This window comes from Aquila chrysaetos, chromosome 1 (assembly GCF_900496995.4).
Source record: "Aquila chrysaetos chrysaetos chromosome 1, bAquChr1.4, whole genome shotgun sequence".
Lineage (NCBI taxonomy): Eukaryota > Metazoa > Chordata > Aves > Accipitriformes > Accipitridae > Aquila > Aquila chrysaetos.
The window spans coordinates 8,090,285-8,111,733 of record NC_044004.1 but is presented as its reverse complement, the minus strand read 5'-3'; the positions used below and the strand labels follow the sequence as shown (position 1 = coordinate 8,111,733).

Below are 21,449 nucleotides of genomic sequence, written 5' to 3'. Positions count from 1 at the left end.
CTGGTATGAAGACTAAGCTTGTGAGAGTGATCCCTTAAACTTATTCATGGCTGATTATATCACTTGTCCTTATGTGTGTTCTCTGGAGCTGGTTCTTTAGCTCTTCCTTTCCACTTGATTCCTCTACAGTATGCACATTTAGAGAACAGTTATTGCTGATTGTCCTTTTCCCCATGCCAAATAAACCAGGCTCTTGGGAAGTAGCCTTTCTGTGAACGTTTCCTACCTTCGACTCCTTTTTTGAAACACTACAAGTTTTTCTGCTTTGGGTCTGCTTTTGCTTTATTCTGTCTCCTTTTACGGCTGTATTGTGTTGGTGACTGCAGTCACTTGTTTTTCTTGTCCTGCTCTGACCCTTCCAAGTGATGAATTCCTTATGATGCAGTTTGATAGTGTGACCTTGTGCTTTTCTATAAATGTCCCCATGATATCATTTCAATCAAGTTCTTGAATATTCCAGCCTTCCCTTATGTGGCTGCTGCCACTCAACTTTAACTAGTGAAGTGCGTTAGTATAACGTACTTTGGGGCATTTTTTTTCCCCCTTTTAACCAGTCTTCGGATGCATCATCTATAGATGGCCACCTCCATCTTTGTGCAGTTGTTTTGTATGTTGATTAGGTCTCACTTCTATATGAGGTTCTTGGTATTGCTGCACTATGTCTGGCAAAAGTAATCTATGATGTTTTAGCTGGTCATTGAGGTAGATCGCATAAGAGTTGAGAGCAGGTTTGTTTGCCACACTTGAGGCAAACATGCTAGTGCTGTTAAGTACATAAAACTGGAAGAGCTATAGTTCCTATAAAACTATCTGATCATGATGACCACTGGTTAGATGTTGAGGAGGATATTTAAGAAACAATTATTCTCCTCTGGACTTGTTTTTCTACATACTTTTGTAGAGTAAGCAATTGAGGTTCAGTGCTTAGTTTATTTTTTTGTAGGCAGCTCAAGTTTGCTATTGGGGTTTTTAATACAGACTATATCTTGACTTTTTATGCCAAGCGGTATGTCATAGTGTGGTTTTGAAGAACTAACCCTTTTCCTTTTGGGATAAGGCGTAACTTTCAAGACTAGTTGTGTCATGCCGTTGTTATGGGCCCCCTTGGACTGAAGTCTGGTCGTTTAGCTGCCTTGCCTATCTTGCTATGGAAAAGTGTTTCAATCTGCTTTGACTAAGTCAACAAGGGTAAGCAGAATATGTTAAGAGTTGCAATTAATTGCAGTGCTGAGTGGGGTGTGTGATTTCTTCAGCTTTCAGGGGCTGAAGATGTGCCAGGCCTGAGGTTTTTCTCTGGAACCGTATTCTGGTTTAGGTCTGTTTCTTTGGACAGCAGAAATGGGCATGTGCAAGAAAACCGAACTAGTACTAGTAATTCAGATACAGTTCAGAGGCTTTTTAAAACTTTTTCAAGTCTCCACCCAAGAAACTTCCTGTGAGATCAGTACACACAGAAAGAAGATAAGGAGGTCCTAGATTTTAGCTGGATTAGTGCAGAAAACTCATCTTTTGTGGGGTTTTTGATGTTCAGAAAGGCTTTTCAAATTCAGTGTGGTATATAAGCATATAAGAGAAAATAACTTGCTTCAAACTTGTATCTGTAAGACTACTTTAGTATAAATGACTGCTGTGGATTTTTGGTGAAAGAATAAAATTGGCTTACAATAAATGCAGCTGCAGTCCTGATATAAAATGAGTTTTTGTTGCTAAAATTACAAGGGTGAAAATTTGTGTGTATGTGTGGAGGGCAATTTCCATTTTAAAATGAGAATGGTTTAAGTTTGCAAAAAGCGAGGGGGAATCTTCAGCATTTTAGAAGAATTATCTGGGAGTAGACAGTATCAAGGCCTCTAAAGTTTGGGGGCTTTCTTGGTGTGGTGGAAGGGAGAGCGTGGCAGGAAGATGCCCAATGCTAGTGTGCAGTCCATTGGTTAGGATTTTGAGTGTTTCTGGAATTCTTGTGGGGATTTCCCAGTAATCAAGTGGTCAGATGATTGATGTTTTTATGTGCATCTTGACGCAAAGGATTAAATAATTTTTGTTAAATTGAAATTTTTTATGGCGGAAGTCAATATGGTCATTTGCAGTCAAGTCTGCATAAAAGAAAATGGAGTAAATGAAACTGAAGTTCTTTCAGAACTTGCTAGTTTCTTCCTATCTAGGTGTTTGGAGTTGTATACCTTTTGTGTGCAAGCAGAGACCAAAAAATGAGTTATTTTAACATGTTTTTCTTTAGATTCAGGAGTCTTTGGTTTTCTTAGTTCTTGAATAATTCTCTAATCTGATTCCTTTCTATGTATGTGTAGCAGAAGGAGCTGGTTTCAGATTAGCTCTTCAGAGTTCCAGATGAAAAGTATCAGTTAGGGGTGAAGAATACTGCTTGTATTCGGGCAACACAGGATGAAGTTAGGACTTGTGTTGTTTTGGTATGAGGAGGTGTTGCAGCTTTTTTCTAGGTGACTAGCTGTTGTCATGGTTATTGTTTCTCTGCACTGTTCCCAGTACTGAAGATCACACCATAGATTTTGAGGTTGCTTTGCCATGTGAACACATCTGCTACGTTGTATATCTGACTTTCAGGAAAATACTTTGATCAGGCATCACCTGTCTAGTTTAAATATGCAATTAAATAGTTCAAGTAAATATTTGCATTAACTAGCAAATAAGGTGGTACCTTGGAGATTAGGTCTGTTGTAATAATGAAGTGATGGAGAACAAAATGCAGCTCCTGAACAGGAGTTCTTAAATCTGAAGTGCAGTAGAAGGTAGTCTGAGATGAAATACAATTTCTAGTGCAAGTCATCAACAGGATAAGTAGTAGATATGTCTTTCTGCATTAAGCTTAATTTTGCGAGGTCAAAAGATGCATCTTGCTGACAGCGTATTTTTGATAAACCCGTAATGACTAAACTGGTACTTGACTTTTAACAGTAAAACTGAAAAAATGTGAAGAGCTTATCTTAGCCCAAGTTTTTTGGAATCATGACTGCAGCACCCTGTATGAAACATAAGCCTAGGTAGCTTTCCATTAGTTTTTTAAGTTGCAATACTGGGATGACACACTTCATCCACCTAACAGTCTTTTTTAAGAATGTTGAACTTGCAGTAATAAAAAAAAAAATTAACTTAGCTCATTCAGTGCTCTTTGAAATGACTGTTCCATCAATCTGTATTCTTCCTTAATAGTAATTCCAGTTTTTTAACTGCCTTCACATAGCTTTGAGAAAACAGCAAAGACATCTTCAGTTCTTAAGACAGAACTGTTTCTGCTTGCTCCAACTGCATACTAAGCAGCCAAAACTGGGGTTCTGTGTGCTGATAACTTCATTATTAATGTGGCAAGCTTGTAAACTTCAACCAAATGTCTAAGTACTAAAGTGCTCAAATTATATATAAAAACTGGTAAACTGATCTAAGCTAACACATATTTTCAGTGAATATTTTGTTAAATGCAACTAAACCATTTTAAAGCTAATCTTCTTGCCAGTTCATTTTATTTTTTTGATGCAAAATCCTTTCTTTTGGGCATTCTAAAGAAGGATGATAGGGGAAGCAGAAATGCAGAATACTTCAGAAACTGGAAAAGAAGAGAGGATCAATTTATTTCACTTTTTTGCAGCTTCTTGAACAAATTTGTCTTCCTCTGACCTAGGACCATTACTTCCAGCTGCATGAAAGCCAGTGAACTCATCTGAACTGAACTTGTGTTTAATCGAGTTGTGCTTAATTAATGCAAGGTATACTGGACAATTTGACAAAGGGTGTATCTTGAGACTGTCAAACATCTTTCTCCTGTAGTAGGGAAACACACTCTGGTTTTAATTTGAAAACAGCACTAACATTCTTCCACACAAATTATTTTGCAGTATCACCAAAGGAAACTTGGTCTTTAAAAATGTGTTTTTTCCCTAATCATGCCATCAGTTTGACAACTCATTATTTTAAGTGGACAAGTTGTAGCAAGGCTCCATGTATATGAGTCCAGGCTTGCCTATGTAGCACAGTTATCAAGTGAGGAAGGGTGTGAGTTTTGAAGGACAATGGCTATTGTAGAATAGCTGAATACAGACACTCTTCCTTAATGCCTTTTTCCAGTTCTTCCTATGTACATGTAAACCCTTAGTAATGTCCATTTTCCTCTAAAAATGGAGAAGGAGCATGTCTTAGTATCTCAGGTTGGGTGCAAAAAAGGGGCCTCTTGCTCACATCAGTAGAATGTTTGGATGTGAAGTATCTCTAGCACAAAGTTGGGTCCCATTGTTGATGCAGTGGGTTAAAATACTGAGTTACATTTTGGAGGCCTGTTGAAAATTGTTAACTTCTTTCAGTATTTGCAGTACCCCAGCACACCAGGTATCATTACATAGTTTGCCTTGATCAGAAATATCAGTGTTGAAATTTTACATGCAGAAATTTTTTGTGTATAACTGCTTTTTTGTGTAACTGCCTGTATCGGTAAAGAGGATTAGCTTTTATTTTTTCATTTCCAAAAGGACACGATGCTTCTCGCACAGGATTCAGTGCGGCAGGAAAATAACATTCTGTACATGTCAGCATGGGAAGGAGGAATGGTAGACCTCATACTTTGGTAGATACTCAGGTCTGCATCAGTACTGGGGCCTGGCTCAGTGTGTCCCCTCTTCTGGATGCTCTAGCACTTCATTGAAGTCACCGGTATCTGCTGTGGGTCATAGGTGTGAGTCTCTTCCTCCACCTTGTCCTTACCCAGGAAGGATGTGTGTAGCAGGATGTTCCAGTACCACACTTATTAATACTTGTTTCTGGCTTCTGACCTGCTGAAGAAACTGCCTTGCCCTCAGCACAGCTGGAATAGTAAAATTAGAAGGCACGTAGCTTACATGGCCCTCTTCCTCATGTAAGAGGTAGACTAGTTTGTCACAGCTCAGAAATTCCATATGGGATTGCTTGGGCCACCGAATACACGTTTTATGAACAGAGAATTTAACAAAGCCTTTAAGACCAGGGATCGAGCAATTTAAAGCCTTGCAAAGGTACTACCCTTCTGGGAAAGGGTTTTGCAGATTCCAGGTATTCTTCAGGCTAGGTTGTTCATACCGTATGAAGCTGCTTTTTTTTCTTTGCCTAGTTATATTTTAACTATCTCAGCTTTCAGTTCTGTTTTAGGTTGATCAGTATGCACTTTGGCTGTCTTCTAGACTAATGCATGTTAACGGTAAGAAACAGGAGAACTTTGCGATCTCCGTGTTCGAACAAGCATACTGTGGCGTAAATTATTTAGCAGGAATAAAATTTTTCTGAACTTCAGCTGATGCTGGGCAACTCCAATTTCAGCTAGTGTGTTAAAACTTGTCCTTTTAAAAAGATGTACGTTATAAGGGTATTAGATTGAAATAGTTAAAAATAATTAAGTGATATGAAGTAGTGTTATGATGTACAAGTAGTATGAAAGATCTTAAATAAGATCTTAAAGCGCCTATGACAGGTGCCTTGTGGCTTAACTGTCATCCTATTTTGTAGAGTTTCAAGGTTACTTCTAACTGCTATAGTGTGTGCTTAGAGTGGCAGCAAATCAGATGTGCTTGAAGCACAGTCAACATAGAGCCTCACTGGAAATTCTTCATTAGTGCACAATAATAAATTTGATCCAGAGGGTGAGACTCCTGATGTGCTCTAAATCTTTAAAATGTAAACTTCGTATGTTGTTTTTTCCCCTTCCCTCCTTTCAGCTTTTAATTAGTTTACTTTTGCATAATAGCTTGCCTAAGCAGCATTTTTTTTTTGAGAATGTTATGCACTGTACTTGTTTTAAGGACACTTACATGAATCAAAATATGAACTTCAAGATTTCAAAGTGATTGTATACTGCTGTAAGTGCTCAATGCATAGTGGTCATTGTGTTAAGCATTTACAAATTTTATTTGGATAGGGTAGGCCTTGTAACTTGCATGGGTGTTACTATAGAACCAGAAATCATTTTGAGTTGAATTTCCAAGGCTTGTTAATATTGCATGTCCCAGAGCAAAAACCTTGCTTTTTTAGTTTTGTAAAGCTCATGTGGTTGGCACAGGAAGGTGTGTTTTCAGGGCATGCAAGTGTGCAGTTGGGTTGGTAAATGGCTCTTAAGCTTGTTAAATTTAAAGTATGTTGTACTTGTGTACTAAGGTGAGTAGGAATGTATTAATGGGATTTAATATGATACAGAAATACTTAACTTTGCAGTGGAGTGTGTTTAACTTCTAGACTCACCTCAAATTTATAACTAAAAACCATATACACTCTATGTTGAAAAATACTATCTTCTGCTATTCATATTCTAAAATAACTGAATTCCTTCTGCTGTCACCTCTTGCAGGGAGAGGACACACCTCCTGGGGACTTAAAAATAACTATGTGAAGTAGTAAGAATTTTGTCCTCTCTGTTACTGAGCCAAAGCTACTTTAACTGCAGAAAGCATAGACCCTAGGTAGTGAAGCAGTGATTAATGATCTTAAGTGGCTTGAGTATACTGGAAAGGACTTAATTGATCCCCATCTTTTGAGGATTAAATTCTTCACTGAGATCCAAACTATTTATTTCCTATCTTATCCCTGAAAAAAACTGTTCCAAGTTCAGGTTAGCTTGCCTCTTCATTGTGGTGTTTGAGCTCTGCAGGAGGTGTCTTCTCCATGGAAGAGTGGACAGCAGAAAATTCAGTTGGTTTAAGATAAATGAACTCAAGCCAAAAGGGTACCTGGATGTTAAGTGTAATGTTTTTGTTGCGTCTTACAGTGATACAGTCTGATTCAAAACCAGTTTGGTTAAACTTTATGGTACATTTAGATGTAGTAAGAGTGTCATACTCTTGACTGTTTAAGGGGTGTGGGAGGAATCCTTATGTAAATGCATACTTGCAATACCCAAAGTATGCATCCACTTCCTAAATCTTAAGTAAAGACTTTGAATCCTACCTTTAGCTTGAGTAGAGTATAGTACAAACTTGTTCAAATGACCTCCAAACATTTGCAGTGGACATAAGCCAGCGTGATCTTGTGAAAATACAGCAATTGTAAAAAATGGTGAACTATTGGAAATGGTCAAGGAAGTTTGTGTTCACGTCATATTCCTAGTAGAAGCATTTTATCAAGGGTGATACCACTCCAAATTAGGAGGAGTTAACACTGAATAAGTTAATGTAAGTGACCTTGCAGGCTAGTATTGGTATGTTTATTCTAACTAGCTTCTGGAGACAGTGATTTGTTTGTGGCTGTTTAAAGAGCACATATATATATATTTTAAAAAAAAAAATCTAAATAAATATAGAAAGTCTTTTCTATACCTGTTCTCCTGTGCTCTGCTTTTGGATGCCTTGACATGGTAGCATGTTGCTGAATAGTGATCATCGTGTGGACTGAAGTGATACTGTTCAAAATGCTAAGTAGTGGTAACAAGCTTATTGAGGTTAAAAAGTACTTCTATTGTATGACTTTTTTTTTTTTTTAGTCACATTCTTAGTTAAAACTACCTTGATGCTTTTGGAGCATTATTTTTAAAATCAGGGGTTGAAGATAAACACAGACTTCACTTACAGATTATTAGTTAACTAGGATAAATTGCAAATCTCTTAATGGTTTCTGATTTTTGCCAATATGTGTTTTGATACAGCTAGAACCAGATGTAGATCACTGACATAAGCTTGCTATGTAAGAATATTGACTGAGAAAGGGTTTCAGTGTTGAAGTTGTGGATCACAATTGCTTAGACCCCTTCCAGGCACTGGGGTGGAAGGGAGAGATCACTGTACGGGTTAGGCTATAAATGGTGTTTGGACAGACTCTTCTGACTTGCCACAGTTCCCTTCACTGGCACCTAGCCATCTCTCAAATGGGTGTGGACTTGAGAGTTAATCACAAAGTCCTTTCTTTGTGATCGCTGATTTTTAAGGACAGATAACTGTTGTCTTTCCATGGCCATCTGGTGTGTAAGGGAAGGGTGGATGGGCAGATCCTAACAAGCCTTATCATGGCTCTTTTTGTCATCATCGTCTCCAATTGCTTTCTGAGACTCTAATTCATGTGTTCCTGTAGTCCTGTCTTAAGGCATATTCACACTAAAAATGCTTATATGCTAGCTAATAAGGTGTAAACTTTGTAAAAGGAGTAAGGTAGGTTACACCTTCCAAATCTGTGTAAAAGTGCATGGTTATATGTAAGACTGATACTGAGTGCAAACAAGTGAGCATCCTTGGCCACAGCACTTAGATGCTTTGGTACAATGCTTGCAACAAGCTGCATTTTGAAGACTTCCAGATCCTCCGATTACATTCGTGCTTAATCACCAGTATTAATGTGTTCTCATGTTGTAATGTATTTGCAGGTTATGCAACAGTCTTAGGGAATTGAACTACAAGTTGCAAGCTTAGTTTTTACTCTTAAACATACTTGGCAATAGCTCTTCAATTTACTGTGACAGTTACTGTATATGTTGGCTTTTGTCCATGTGCTTTATATGGTTGCTGAAAGTACTGCAGACTTTGATTCTCTCCTTTGAATGGTTTTTATTGAACTCCTCTCGGTTGAAGCAGGCTGCTCTTTGAAACGTGTCCCGTCAAAGTAGCACGGATTTGGAGCTTTTTCCCCTTGAGAGGGACAGACCACTCAGCACATCAGTTGGTAGCAGCCACTGAGGTTTGTCTGGCAGATGGGGCACAGCAGTTGCTGCTGGGGCGTATGGAGATGCATCTCACCAGGAGCAGACTTCAGCATCCTGGCTGTGATCCTGGGAATGGCCTGACCCTGTATCACACTGCCAAGTAGCCCTTCCATCTACCTGACAGTTTATTGTACTTGCTGTTAAAAGTGCTGTGCCCTGTTTTCTCCACTGAAAAAAGCGTCCCAAGGGCTGCTAGTTGGACAGCACTGTAATGTTATATTTCCTTCACACTCTAAAGTTATTGTCAGATAATGCCAGTGCCAAATGGGTGTTATATTAATCAATAATATCGATTGCTTGAAAGTTTCAAAGTTCTCGGGACTCTTTGTTGGAACCCATTATAATGGCTCTATGTTTGTCTGTTGTGCATTTGTAGAATTTAATTTTGACCCATGTGCTACATGCTGGGATTTTTTCTTGGTTTTTTGCTTCACGTCTTCTACTTCCCAGGAATGCTTGACTTTGTGCTGCAAGCCCTAGTAAACCAGCTTGCAACCCTTACTACTGCTGCCCTTTGCAAAGAGTAAGAACTCCATGAGTTCATATTTTAGATGAGTTTTCTGCCTTTCTCCAAAGCAAAATTTCTTAATCTGACACAATTAACACTAAAGCTTTCAAGTATTTGTGCTGCTGTTTGGGGTAAAAAGGAAACTTTTGTGAGTCAGGAGGATAAGATGAATATATTACTGCTATCAAGTGTGTTTCTGACAACTTAATCAGTATGCAAGTACCCAAAGCCTTGCTTTCCTTGGAATTCAAGGAACCGGCAACCCCTTCTCTCTGTCCCTCTTGTCATGCTGCAGAGGCCACCAGTGTCGTGTCCCATACTAAAAGCAGAATATAAATGTAAGCTTGAAGAGGTAATTTGAGGTTTGGGGGGGCTTTTGACTGGGTGGCAGCTGCAGCTTGAAACACCTCATCTTGTAGAGGCAAGGTGCTTGCAGCAGCTGCTTATGATTTGTGTCTCCCCCTCTAACAGCAGCCTGGCCTGGCAGAATGTACTTGTGACGAAATATCTGTGCGTTTAATGAGGGTGAAACTTGGCAACTCTTGCCCAGAAAAGCACTGCCAGGAGTGTGAACACTTTTCAGATGGCTTAATGCAGTTAATGATCAGTTGTTTGTTTCCAGATAGTAAACTTCTTTGTGCGAAACATGTTGCCCCTTGCGTTAAAAAAATCTGCTCAGTTTTGTAACTGAAGACAACGTATACTGTTGCATCGGCCCAAGACTGTCCTTAGTCAGCAATTTTGATTTCCAAAACATGATTAGGAGGACTGCTGCACAATAAATACTCAGCGTGATCCTTACTTGTTCTTTGGTTTGGGGTCTGTGAATTCTTTCAAATGGGCAAGGAAGAGGGAACTGGGTAAGAGTATGCTCTTGCCTAAGCTAGGGAACAAACTAGAAAAACAGATGGTGCTAAAAATAGTTTATTACCAAGGTCTAAATATGGCTCTGATTTTTTTTTCCTTATAAATAATGCAGCTATAAATCCTGCTAGATATCAATAAGTATTGAATTAACTCCAAACTGCTGAGTATTACAGAACCTTTTGGCAGCTTTTCAAGCTTGGTGTTGCCCTTCATTCATAGGATCAACATTTAAGTCCTTAACAGGGGAAACCTGAAGAATTCATCCTCTTTGAATAGGAAACATAGATGCAGGGAGCTTGAATGAGTAGCTACAGGCTAAGGCATCCCGTTGCAATGGAAGGGGAGCTGTGCTTGATGAGTTCCTGCTAGGTCGCAGCCAGGATGAATCTCCTCCTTTCTTTTCTGCAATGCATGAACAATCAAAGGCTCCTTTTTTATCTATTGTTGCCATGGAGGGCGTCCATTTAAAGTTCAAATTCCAGCAGGCTTGGGAAGAAGGAAAGGAGATAGGCGTAGGCTGGGCTGGGAGATGATAGGCAAGCATCAAAAGTGAGCTGAAGACAAGCCAGCACTTTGTCCTGTGACAGGACAGACCAGGCTGGGGGTGCTTGGTTTTGAATGGATGCCTGGAAGTTTTTTGGACTAGTGAATGAAACGCTACTGAGGTAGCAGGCGCAGAGAGCATCTGGCGCTTTGCTTTCTTTGCATCAGCAGAGCGGGTCACAATGTGAAATTAGGCAAAATGGCATGTAATGAAGTGAGCCCTTGTGCTGGAGGTTCCCTGTGCTCTCACAGTGAGGGCGTATAAGCCTTGAGGATAGTGAAGGAAAGGAAACCTCATTAAGGATAGAGGGTTTTCTTCCCTCTTTTGTAAACGGTGCTCTGTAACAAATGTCGTGCAAATAGTTGGAGCTTCTCAGGGCTGTTCAGCACCATGTTGCTTTGTCATACCTGAAACTAGCTTTGTGTGTTTATGGTACTTTTCTGTAAGCAGCGTGCTAATAAGAGGAGAGGCAGCTTAATATCTGCTGCAGATTTGCTTTTTCCTTTCTGGCAAGTTCCTGTATGTACAAGTAAGTACTCGTTGTTGAAAGAGCTAATGAGTACCAGACCAGCTGCATTTGACATTATGAGAAAAGGGGCCATCTATTAACTCGCAAGCCAGGTTTCAGCCAGCTGTGGATATTTTCTTTTTTAATTATTACTTAGCCTGTCATAAAATTGGATTATGCTAAAATTATTGGTGATGTTGTTTGGAATACAATACGATATTGAGTTAAGAGCTATGGTTCAGTGTTATATATAGGGTACTTACAGTTAATGTGCTTAAACTGCACCAGAGGGTTTAAAGAGAGGTGAGAGCACTTTTCTCAGGTTTTACCATCTGGGTTTTGGCAGGTGGCAGGGGATTAGGTTTTTTCCCTTGCTCTAAATTGCAAGAGATGGTGGCAGCGGAAGAGTTGAGTAGTGTTTTATCATTGATATGGGAACTTTTTTCCAGATCTCTTGGCAAAGAATGAAATCCCAATTTAATTTTTTAAAACTTATTAGAAAATGAGTTACACCTCTTTGAGTTTAACTTAAGGTAATTTTGGGAGAGGAGGTTCTCCTAATACTCAGTATTCCTGTAATAACATGGTAATCAAATTAATAGAGTAGTGCATCTTTAAAGTACCGGATTGGAAGGACTCTTTTCTTGTTCTGAAACTAGGCTTTGGTCTTCCGTACTCTGAATATTACCTGTTGTGAAACTTCCCTTGCTTTTTGACAGTCACTTTCTGACTTGATGCATCGTATTCTGAAAGATACCTAAATAAAATTGATTCACCTGAGGTTTTTCTCTACAGAGAGGTTTATTAAAATCACTTTAGAAAGTCTTAAGTTTAACTGTCACTTTGTCTTTTGTTAGTCTTGCATTGCATAGATCAGTTCCTGCTGCATGTATATACTGGTACATAGGTGTGATAAAAGCAAAACAGATGTCTCAAGTATGTGAAAATGAAATGATTTGAATTTATCTGCATCAATTAGTGATATCAATTTGTTCTTCCATTAGGATGGGAAATACTGACTTGTTCACATGCTCTTTTTCAAGTACATACAAACTGAAGAGAAGTTTGTGTGGGTTCTTTTAAGTTGCTGTTAGATGTAACTTTTAATGGAGTACAGTTATAAGCAGATGTTTTCTGCATCGAGGTGACGGTTTGGTGTTAAAGTTAGCTGCAGATAATCAAATAGCTGATCTGTTCATATACTTGAAAGTACTCAGTTCTTTATATGCTGATGATGACATGTGCTTCTGCAGTAAAACTTAAGTATTACCAGAAATTGAATTTTAAATAAGTGAGAATTCTGATGAGTTTCCTGACTTCAGTTTTCATTATGGCAGTAACCATGTGACTAAAACTTTAAAAAGCTTTTATGATATGCTAGGAAGCTTGCAAGTTGTGGTATTATAAACAAATTTCAGTCTTTAAAACAAAGTGTGTGTAATACTTGAATGTATAGCTTTTTCATGCAAACTCCGATTTTATTACAAAATAGAGGAAAACTGAAGTTGGCTGCACAATGAGAAGTAGAGCTCAGTTTGTGTTACCACAGTGCTTCAGATTTTGAATGTTGACTGTCTTACACAGAAGTTGCTTATACTTTGCTTTTCTTCTGACTTGGTATGATGTATTTTAAAACAAGTATTGTTGTTTTTCAGTGCAGCTGAAGGATAAAGGACCACATATGTGGTTTCCTGACTTAAAAAAGTTAAGAAACATATTGAGCATCAACTGCTGAAGTGTTCTCAGCTTTGGTATTTGAACCAATAAACAAACTACTCCAAATTGTATTTATCAAACAGAAGTTTTAACACAAGTTGACTCAGTATTAAAAATACATAGCAGGCTTGCTACTTGATGTCAAGAACAGTTCCTGAGCCACAGTTTCAGAAATGTTCACAATGGTCCAAAATCAGATACTAAGCTAGAAAAACTCAGTACACATATCGGAGATTGAAGGTGAACAGTGCTAATTCTGTTCTTTCTAAACAAATGTGTTGTGTTCAACTCAACTTGTCTCTGGAAATAATTAGTGGCGAGAGTCCACCTACAGTTTGAATTAATGCTTCTACAAGAATTTATTGTTAAATTGTGGTTTTTGCATTGAGTTGAGCAAAAGATTCGTAACAGCACTTGTACTTTGTCTGCATGTGTATATACCCATGTGTGCCTGTGTGCACTTGTATAACAAGATCTTAAGGCTTTGTTTTGGACAAGTATTTCTGTAGTGGAAAATTGGTCCAAAGAAGGGAGAACTGTTCCCAAGCTGAGATCGTGTTTCCCTTTCTCTACCATCCCCCCTCCCTGGCAGAAGTGAACTTTATGGCCCAATTATAGAATCCCTTAAAATGCTAGTTATGATGGAGTGCCAGCATAACCCAATAATATAGGTGAGGCTGACATCTGTCAGTAACTAATGAGGGCAGCCTTAGAATCAGTATTTGGAGTTTACTTCTCTAATTTCTTATAAATGTGATGCATCATATCAACTTATATTTGACCTGAGGATTAAAAAAAAAAACATGCCAGCATTTTAAGAGAAGTTGGTACCTGGGTGTACTCTGCAAAAATCAGTGCATGTGTGATTCAGTTGTGAAAGTAATTGTTTGCAGCTCATAGCAAAGTCATGAAGGAATAAGACCTTGGCTAAACTGCTCAGGAATAGAAGTTCTCTATAAAAATAGATGACACATAAATGGCAGGAAATGAAGCCAATATGGTCATGTTTTGGAGCCACAAGGGTCAAATCCTGTCCTGTGTTACTCTGGTGCATAATCAGTCAACTTAAACCCTGTTACTTGAGAACAGGATTTGGCATGGTAAAGTGAACTTCAAAATGTGACTGATTATTAGGAGTTTTGTGGAAGCACAGCTACAGCTTTTTCTCTTCTTCTTTGAATGCATCTAGTTAGAAATCTAGAAACCTAGTAAAACTCCTGGGTTGGGAGGTAACTTTCTTTGTTTATGTTTTGGAGCTGATTGTAGTATGTAAGTCTGTTAATTCCTCTGTCAGAGGAGTAATACATTAGAAGGCTTTGGCTACCCAGGGTGGTCTTTGGTTTTGGATCCTGAATGCTGAACACTGAGACACGGTACTGCAAGTAATCATATTCTTGTTAAGCAGTTTTCTTGTACTGTTCAGGGATATCAACACTTTGAGCAACTGAAGTATGTTAGTATAAGTCTGTGAAGGGATGTGTGTGTAGCTTATGTTAATGATGTGAGCATGCTTCCTTATTTCCCAGTTTAAAATGCAGAAAACTAGATGCATCTTTCTAAAATCTGTATAATTAGTCATTATGTAAACTAAGTCTCTATAAAAACCTTTTTTCATGTTATTAATGAAGGTGGTAATATGCCCTTTCAGTTGTTTGTTGTTTCCAGAGCCTGTGTTTCTTTTCTAAAAGAAAAGGTAAGAGTTCTTGAATTGGAAAAGATGGAACAACTCTGGCAAAACATGAATCATTTCTGCTGGGAGAGAGCACGTACTTACACTGTTTCCCTCTGTGCCCTTCTACTACAAAACCAGATGTGTTCATCATCCTTGCATGAACACAAACAGTGCAGCTGTTTGTTCATCACACCATCACTCATTAATGCACTTGGCTGATGTGAATTTGCCAGAATGAAGCCTCTTGAGCTTGTGCAGCTCAAGCAGAGTAGAAGCCCAATTCCACATTGTCCAGCTCTTCAGTTAATCCAGAAGGTAGATAAATCCACTATCCGTATTAGAGATGTGCTATGGGTGAAGCAGGGAGGAGGGAAATAACTGGATGAAGGTATGCAAAAACAGTTGTTTCCCTTAAGGCAGAGCAATTACTTTGGTCCTGCAAGAGTCTCCTGACTGCAGCTGCTGCCTAAGCAAGAACAGAGCTAGAACCTATTTTCCTGGCCACTATTCCTGCTATTTCAATGCCCTTTTGAGTCTTTTCTCTGCGGTGCTTCCTTCCCTTTGAGGAAACCTCTGTTCTAATGCATCAGTGCATTTCAGACGAACACTGCTGCTGTATCTAGTAGTTGTCTTGTTTGGCTTAATCATCTTTTGCCCTGGCCAAAGTCTTGTACTGTATTATTCAGCTGAACAAAGCAAATGTCATTATGTTCCACTTTGTTTGACACTATATTGATTATCAGCCAGTTCAGAATGCTTAAATCTACTGTGTGAGCCTCTTCTGTTTTAGTTAATGGAATAATTCATAGCATCTGTAGGTATTTATGCTTGCTGGACTGGTACTAAGAATAGTTGAAACTTTCTACTTAATTACATGCAGGTGAAATAGGTAGGTCTGATGTTTGTAGAATGTAATTCCACATTCTTATAATAAAAGCTTGCATGATTTATACTTAAACAGGAAAGGTAAAAGGTTGCAGTTCACAAATCCACTAAATTAGAAAATGTAAGATGCCGACATCTTAATTAAAATTCCATACTGTAAACTTTTAAAAATGCAGTTTAATGTTGGCCTGGGTTTTATACAAGGGGAAAATTGCTATATATATGTTTATATGTTCGCCCTCTTCGTGTTAGTATTGATGTTTAATCATATTCTTGACTGTATTACATGAAGTACTACATTAACCCACTTAGCTTCCAATTTGTCTTAAAAACAAACAAAAAAAGTTAACCCCTGTGATGAAGGGTCCTGGACTTGTGGAAACTGCTAAACCCCAGCACCCGAGTTTCCTGCACTAAACTGCCCTTATCTGACCAAAATTTAATTTAGCAAGGAATGAATAAAAAAATGGCAGTAGTGTTTTGTCTACTTAAATTCAGTTTAAAGAAACACCTTTAGACTGACAAACTTTTCTTTAATCTGCTTAAGTTCCTTAGTTTCTTATGTTACTTAATGTTGGAACTTAATTGAGCACATGTGCATGCTAAGCACATGAGGGGGTGAGCTAATAGCTCTGAGGGGGACTGTGGATTTTCTCCTCAGTTGTTTAGATGATCTTTACAAACCATTACAAGGAAAAGATGTGGAAAGGATATTTAGTTTGAGTGTGAAATTTAATTTAATATGTGAAGTGCCTGTCATGAATAATTTTTATGTCTGACTTTGGGGCAAGGGGGAAGCAGGTGTTCAGGTTGAACTTAATCCGTGGTGGTTGTAATCCCTGCTGTATTTGGGATCTGCCATGCCTGTGACTTCAGAAGTGGCTATTTGGAATTTGGTGTGATAGCAGTGATTTTAATTGGGTCCTCCAAAACTTCCTAGCAAAATGAGTAGGCTGCTGTACAGGTCTGAAGACTGCAGTGCATGACTTCCCAAAATCTCCCCACCAGTGCGGGTGACCAGTGTGTGCGGACTGTCGTGGTGATCAGGCAGAGAACTGGACCCCCAATCCCCTCCCAGTCGTCATGCAATTTGTTTTTCTCATTTGTAGGCTTTAACTATTCCAATGCTTTGTCAGTTATCTCACGTGATGAACAGCCTTGTATTCTTGCATATGTGAGTATAATTAGAAAAATTCAGCATTTCACTTGAAATATTTCTATTTCATTAAGTCATAGTATTTTTTCAACTAATAGCGCTAAATAAAAAGCCAAATTAAACCACAAGTTCTTACAGCTCATAAAAAAAACTTATAAGGGTACTGTGGCACAATTTAGAATATAAGCATAAAAATCTAGGCCAATAAATAGATCAACTTTCATGGTAGACTACACCAGAAAACTGCATGCTTAAATCTAGAACAGTCTGGCTAGTGGAAGATGAAAGCCTGTTACTTCATGATTCTGTTTAGCATCTGATGTGAAATGAGTTGATGTCAGTTTACTTCTCTTCCTGGGCACTTACATCTAAAAAATTAAAATAACCTTTGAAGATACAGCAGAGATAAAGTAGTGAACAACTTTCATTTCAAGTCATAGCCATATTGCTGTGTGTCAGCTTGTATTGATTTTTAACTAGGTCTTTGGCTTTGCAAATAGGATTTACCTTATTTGACTACAAGAACTGTAGCAGTAATTTTATCTCTGTTGTAAGGAATGGTTATTATAGTTAAGTGTCAAATTACATGGCAAAATGGTAGAGGTTGTTTTCTCTTTCTCATTCATATCCAGTATTCCATGTTTTTTCTGCTTCCTAGTTATAGATGATGAAATAAGCATTGCATTTTTAAATCTAGAAATACATGTCAAATTTCCAGGAAAATGAGGGATAACTGCAGAGCAACAAAAAGTGAACAGCATGTTTGGTTTCCAAAGTGAATTTCATCAGAGATTAGATTTTGCCCATGAAGGTGTCAGGAATTTTCTAGGGATTTGATTCTGTTTCCACAAAACAGTTTTCGTTAACTACTTGGTTTGTAGCTCAATGCAATAAAAAAACCCCAACTTTTCTTTTGTTTTATTTCAAATGCATAGTTTAAAAATCTGCAATGTTTTTGACCTGAAGTATTTTTTTAGACACTTGAATTTAAAAACTCAGTGTAGTTCTACACCTTTGATTTCTCATTTGAGCAGGGAGAAATTCTTTCCCAATTAACTTTGTTTTTTAACTTTTAGAGGGTGTTAGCAAGCCTCAAGCATATAACATTATGAAGAATACTATATTGTTTTCTTCCTGTCAGCACTACTTCATACTGATGAAGCAGTATTTCTTCTCAACTGCAAGCTTCTTATAGCTAAGGTTATCTGTGAACACTGAAGTGTTCACAAAATGCTCAGTGCTATTCAAGACAGAAAAGTCAGAGCTTTACTCCACAGAAAGGTTAATAGTTTGTTACATAAAGACAGCGTTTTTCTTACTATTTTTCGCTTACCTGCATCTTCTACTATGCATAATTAGGACTGTGGTGGGATATTTTTTGATCTACACAACCAGCTGACACTTCTAATGATTTACAATAAAAGCTGTACGTGATTCCAACTTGAATTGTCACAGGTAATGATATTAATGCAAGTAATTAGATACATGAAGTGAAAATTCAGTTTACAGGGAGGGCCACTGTTCACATCTATTTGTGGTAGGATGTGATATCAGTCAGGTGATGGTATGTTCAGAAGGCACTTTTCAGCATGATTCAGTGAGCTGCTTAGGACCAGTCTTTTGTGACAGTTTGTTCTTAGAATTTAAAGTTCTTCCTTAAGTCTCCCTCTTAGCTTCATTAAATGAAGTCTCTTCAATGTAACGAATTAGTACCGTGTTTGGACTTGTTATTGCTGAGGCTAATCTGTAACCTCTTTGGGGATAGGTTAGTGTCTGAGATAGGAACGCATCATGCTGTATGTGGTGCTTCTGATCTAAAACTTAACTGTGGCGTGAGTTACCAACGGTAAAGGCATTTAGTTTTGAGCCAGTCTGACTAATCTATAGGAAACATAAGTCCAGGAAGTGAAATAAGGACCTGTGAAGCCCTCAAAGGGAAATGTAGCCCATCTGACTTGCTCCTTCCCCATCTCCATGGACTGGCTAGGTACAGGGAAGCAAGAGAAAAAGCCATGCGTTACTTCAAGCTTGGGCTGCCTCTTCAGTGTTTTATGCTTGGATTAGTTGCTGATATTCCAGGACGTTCCAGGATCTCATCGTGAGGACCGCTGCATCACCCACATCTTTCATCTCCCTGGTAGAGTCCTTAACAGTCAAGAAGCCCTCTGTGTTGGTATCTCTTAAAGCAGCACATCTTTGTGTTGTGCAGTTACAGGCAAAAGCCTCAGGATGGGACAGAAAGCAAGCCAAATACCTAGTCTAATTAGTCTGATGAATTCCCTCTCTTCCTAAGCCTGTGGCTTCAGGGAGCAGCCCATCCTGTCGTGATGACTAGTGCCGAGAAGCAGTAGGATGGGCTTAGGGCTTCTGGTGGCTTCGGGCTTCCTCCGCTCCTCGCTTTGTGCCAGCTGCTGCAGCTGCACCTCTTCAGAGCAGCTGTATCTTCCACCCCCATTCAAAACTGAGGGGGGAAAATGGGTGGAATCGGTGTATGATGGGGGCATGGGGAAGAAGCATGAGAACTGCTGCTCCCATTATATACTAGGTTTTCATGCGCATAAATGACTTATTTTTCCCTTGACTACTGTAGCAAATGCTCTAGTTTTGTTAGTAAAACAAAAACAACCTTTTTATTGCTTTTTATATTTGGAAAGTGATGTATTACAGCTTTCTGAACTGGAGGTTTAGTAAAGAGTACAGACATTAGCTTCCTTTCAGGCTACTCTGGGCCTTTCTTGTTTGCTTTGTATGGCAAGGGTCTAGAGAGATTTCTTTTATTTCCTTCCCCGCCATTGTTTTCCGTACAAAGTTTTTTTTCTTAATATTCAGACATTTTATCGCCTCACTTCTTTTAAAACTCCGAGTTTCTTTTTTTTCTTTTTTTTCCATCACACAAAAGAATACTTTTAGCTGATTGAGTTCTATCCATTGCCAACTGTGGACTCTTTTGTCTTGTTAGTCCAGCATCCTTTATAAAATGGGGACCATTGAGCAAGTACTCGCAGGCTCCCCACTGAGCACAATTGTGCTTGAAAGGTGTGGTACTGTACCAGTGTAACATGTAAAGCTGCAGTTCAGAGGGCTTGAATGCATTGCAATTTCTACCTTTTGCTTTGTGAAAGAAGTGGGATTGTGCTGTGAGATAATAAATCCACCTATTTTTAGTTCGGTGCGGTTGTGACAAGTGGGTGAACAAAGAACCAGTTGAATGCACTTGCTGTTGTGTTGAAACCGACTAAAAGTTCCCATTCAAGTGGTTTCAGCACAGCACAGCTAACAGGCAATTTTCCATTTATGTACACAAACCTTCTAGAAAGACAGCTGTGTGGTTGGATTAATTTCTAGCAGTAAATTGAATAAAAGATAATTTCGAAGGGGGACTTGGGAATGCCTTTCTAAAACATTGAAAGCAGAACTTTCAAAGCTTTACTTGCTACCTTTCCTTCCCATTGCCTACTATAAGATTTAAAGAACTGAAAATATTGTCCCCTATATGGAGATACACAACAGGAAATGTCTTCTTTTTCAAAGCAATGAGATAGAATTAGGATTAAAATATTCTTTAACACTTTCTACTTCAAAAATATACTGTTTTGCTTTTAAGTAAATATGAGCAAAATTCACACCTCTTAGTCATAAAAAGGAGCTCAAATGTTTGTACTTGATTAAAAGCTGTAAGTGAGCTATATAGAAATGTTTTGAGAACAGGAATGGGTTTTATACCAAAACAGTTTTCATAGGGGAGTGAAATTTGGAAATAGAAAGCTTCTTGATCATGCAAGGTTATCAGTTGTGTTGATGCTAGTCGCATACAAAATTGGATGTGGGTTTTAACCATGGCTAACAAAGACTTTGATGAATTCCTCCTAACAGAGCTATAGTCAAGTCTTCTCCCCCTGCTGAAAGTTGATCTTTGGATGCAGGTCTTGGAGTTGCATAAATCAACTCCTAAATGAAGTCTTGTTTGTGTCTATCCAAGCAGACTAGATTATCCCTTATAGATCCTTCTGGCCTGAAACCTATGACTTGTTAACTAATCATCTAATGTATATTATAAGATATGAAAGTTGTTTGAGCGAGAGAAGAGCTCTGATCAGTAGTGAAGAGTGTCGCACTGAAGTGTTTGCATGTGGCGCAGGCTTGGGGAATACTGCTGCAGCATCTTAACCTGTGGAGAGATACCAACGATGGTGAACCACCATCCCATACCAGTACTGCTGTTCACTCCTCAGCCTAGTTGTGCTGCGATCGAACTCCAGAACTCAAGTGTTTTGCTTTCTACCTTTACCCGAGCTTTCCCTCAAACAAACTTTCTGTGTAGATGTGATGTAGGGATGTCCAAGGAACTGTTTGAACTTGCAGAGTGGCAGTGAGCTGGTCTGCAAGATGTTCCTTCCATATGTAACATTGACCCTAAGGGGTCAGGTAAATCACTTCACCTCAGTGAGATTTCCTCACTCACCTTCATCCAGTTGTATACAGGCAAGGTTGACTAATTCAGATTTCTCTGAATTTGTGAAGTTTTGCTTAAAAACCACCCGAAGATATTGGTAAGCTGCTCATGTGGCTGCTGATGTGCATTGGTGAAGTAGATTACCCAGTGCTCTGGAAGAGCATCTGGAATATAGCATACTGGGAATGTTGCAATGTTCCTATTTCATCTGAATGTATCAGCAAATATAAAATAGTTAAGAAATGACAGACTGGAGGAGGAAGCTGAAAATGGGTGTGAAAGTTTGGTCTTGCTCCCTGTGGATCTACTTGTACTAAAACGATTGCTGTGTATATGAGAGACTGGAGTCACTTAACCAGTAAGATATTGAAAGCTAGCACAACTTTATTCTCTGAGAGGAGCCCTGACTATTTCACCCTCTTCTCACTGTGTGCTTGTATGAGGCAGAATTTAGAAGTTTCTCACTTAG

General features: G+C 38.6%; 1 protein-coding gene across 4 annotated transcripts in view; it reads left to right on the top strand.

Moving 5' to 3' along the window:
• FAM53A (family with sequence similarity 53 member A) overlaps positions 1-21,449 on the top strand; it is a 73,292-nt gene that overhangs the window by 49,830 nt on the left and 2,013 nt on the right. The gene's annotated exons all lie outside the window — the stretch shown is intronic.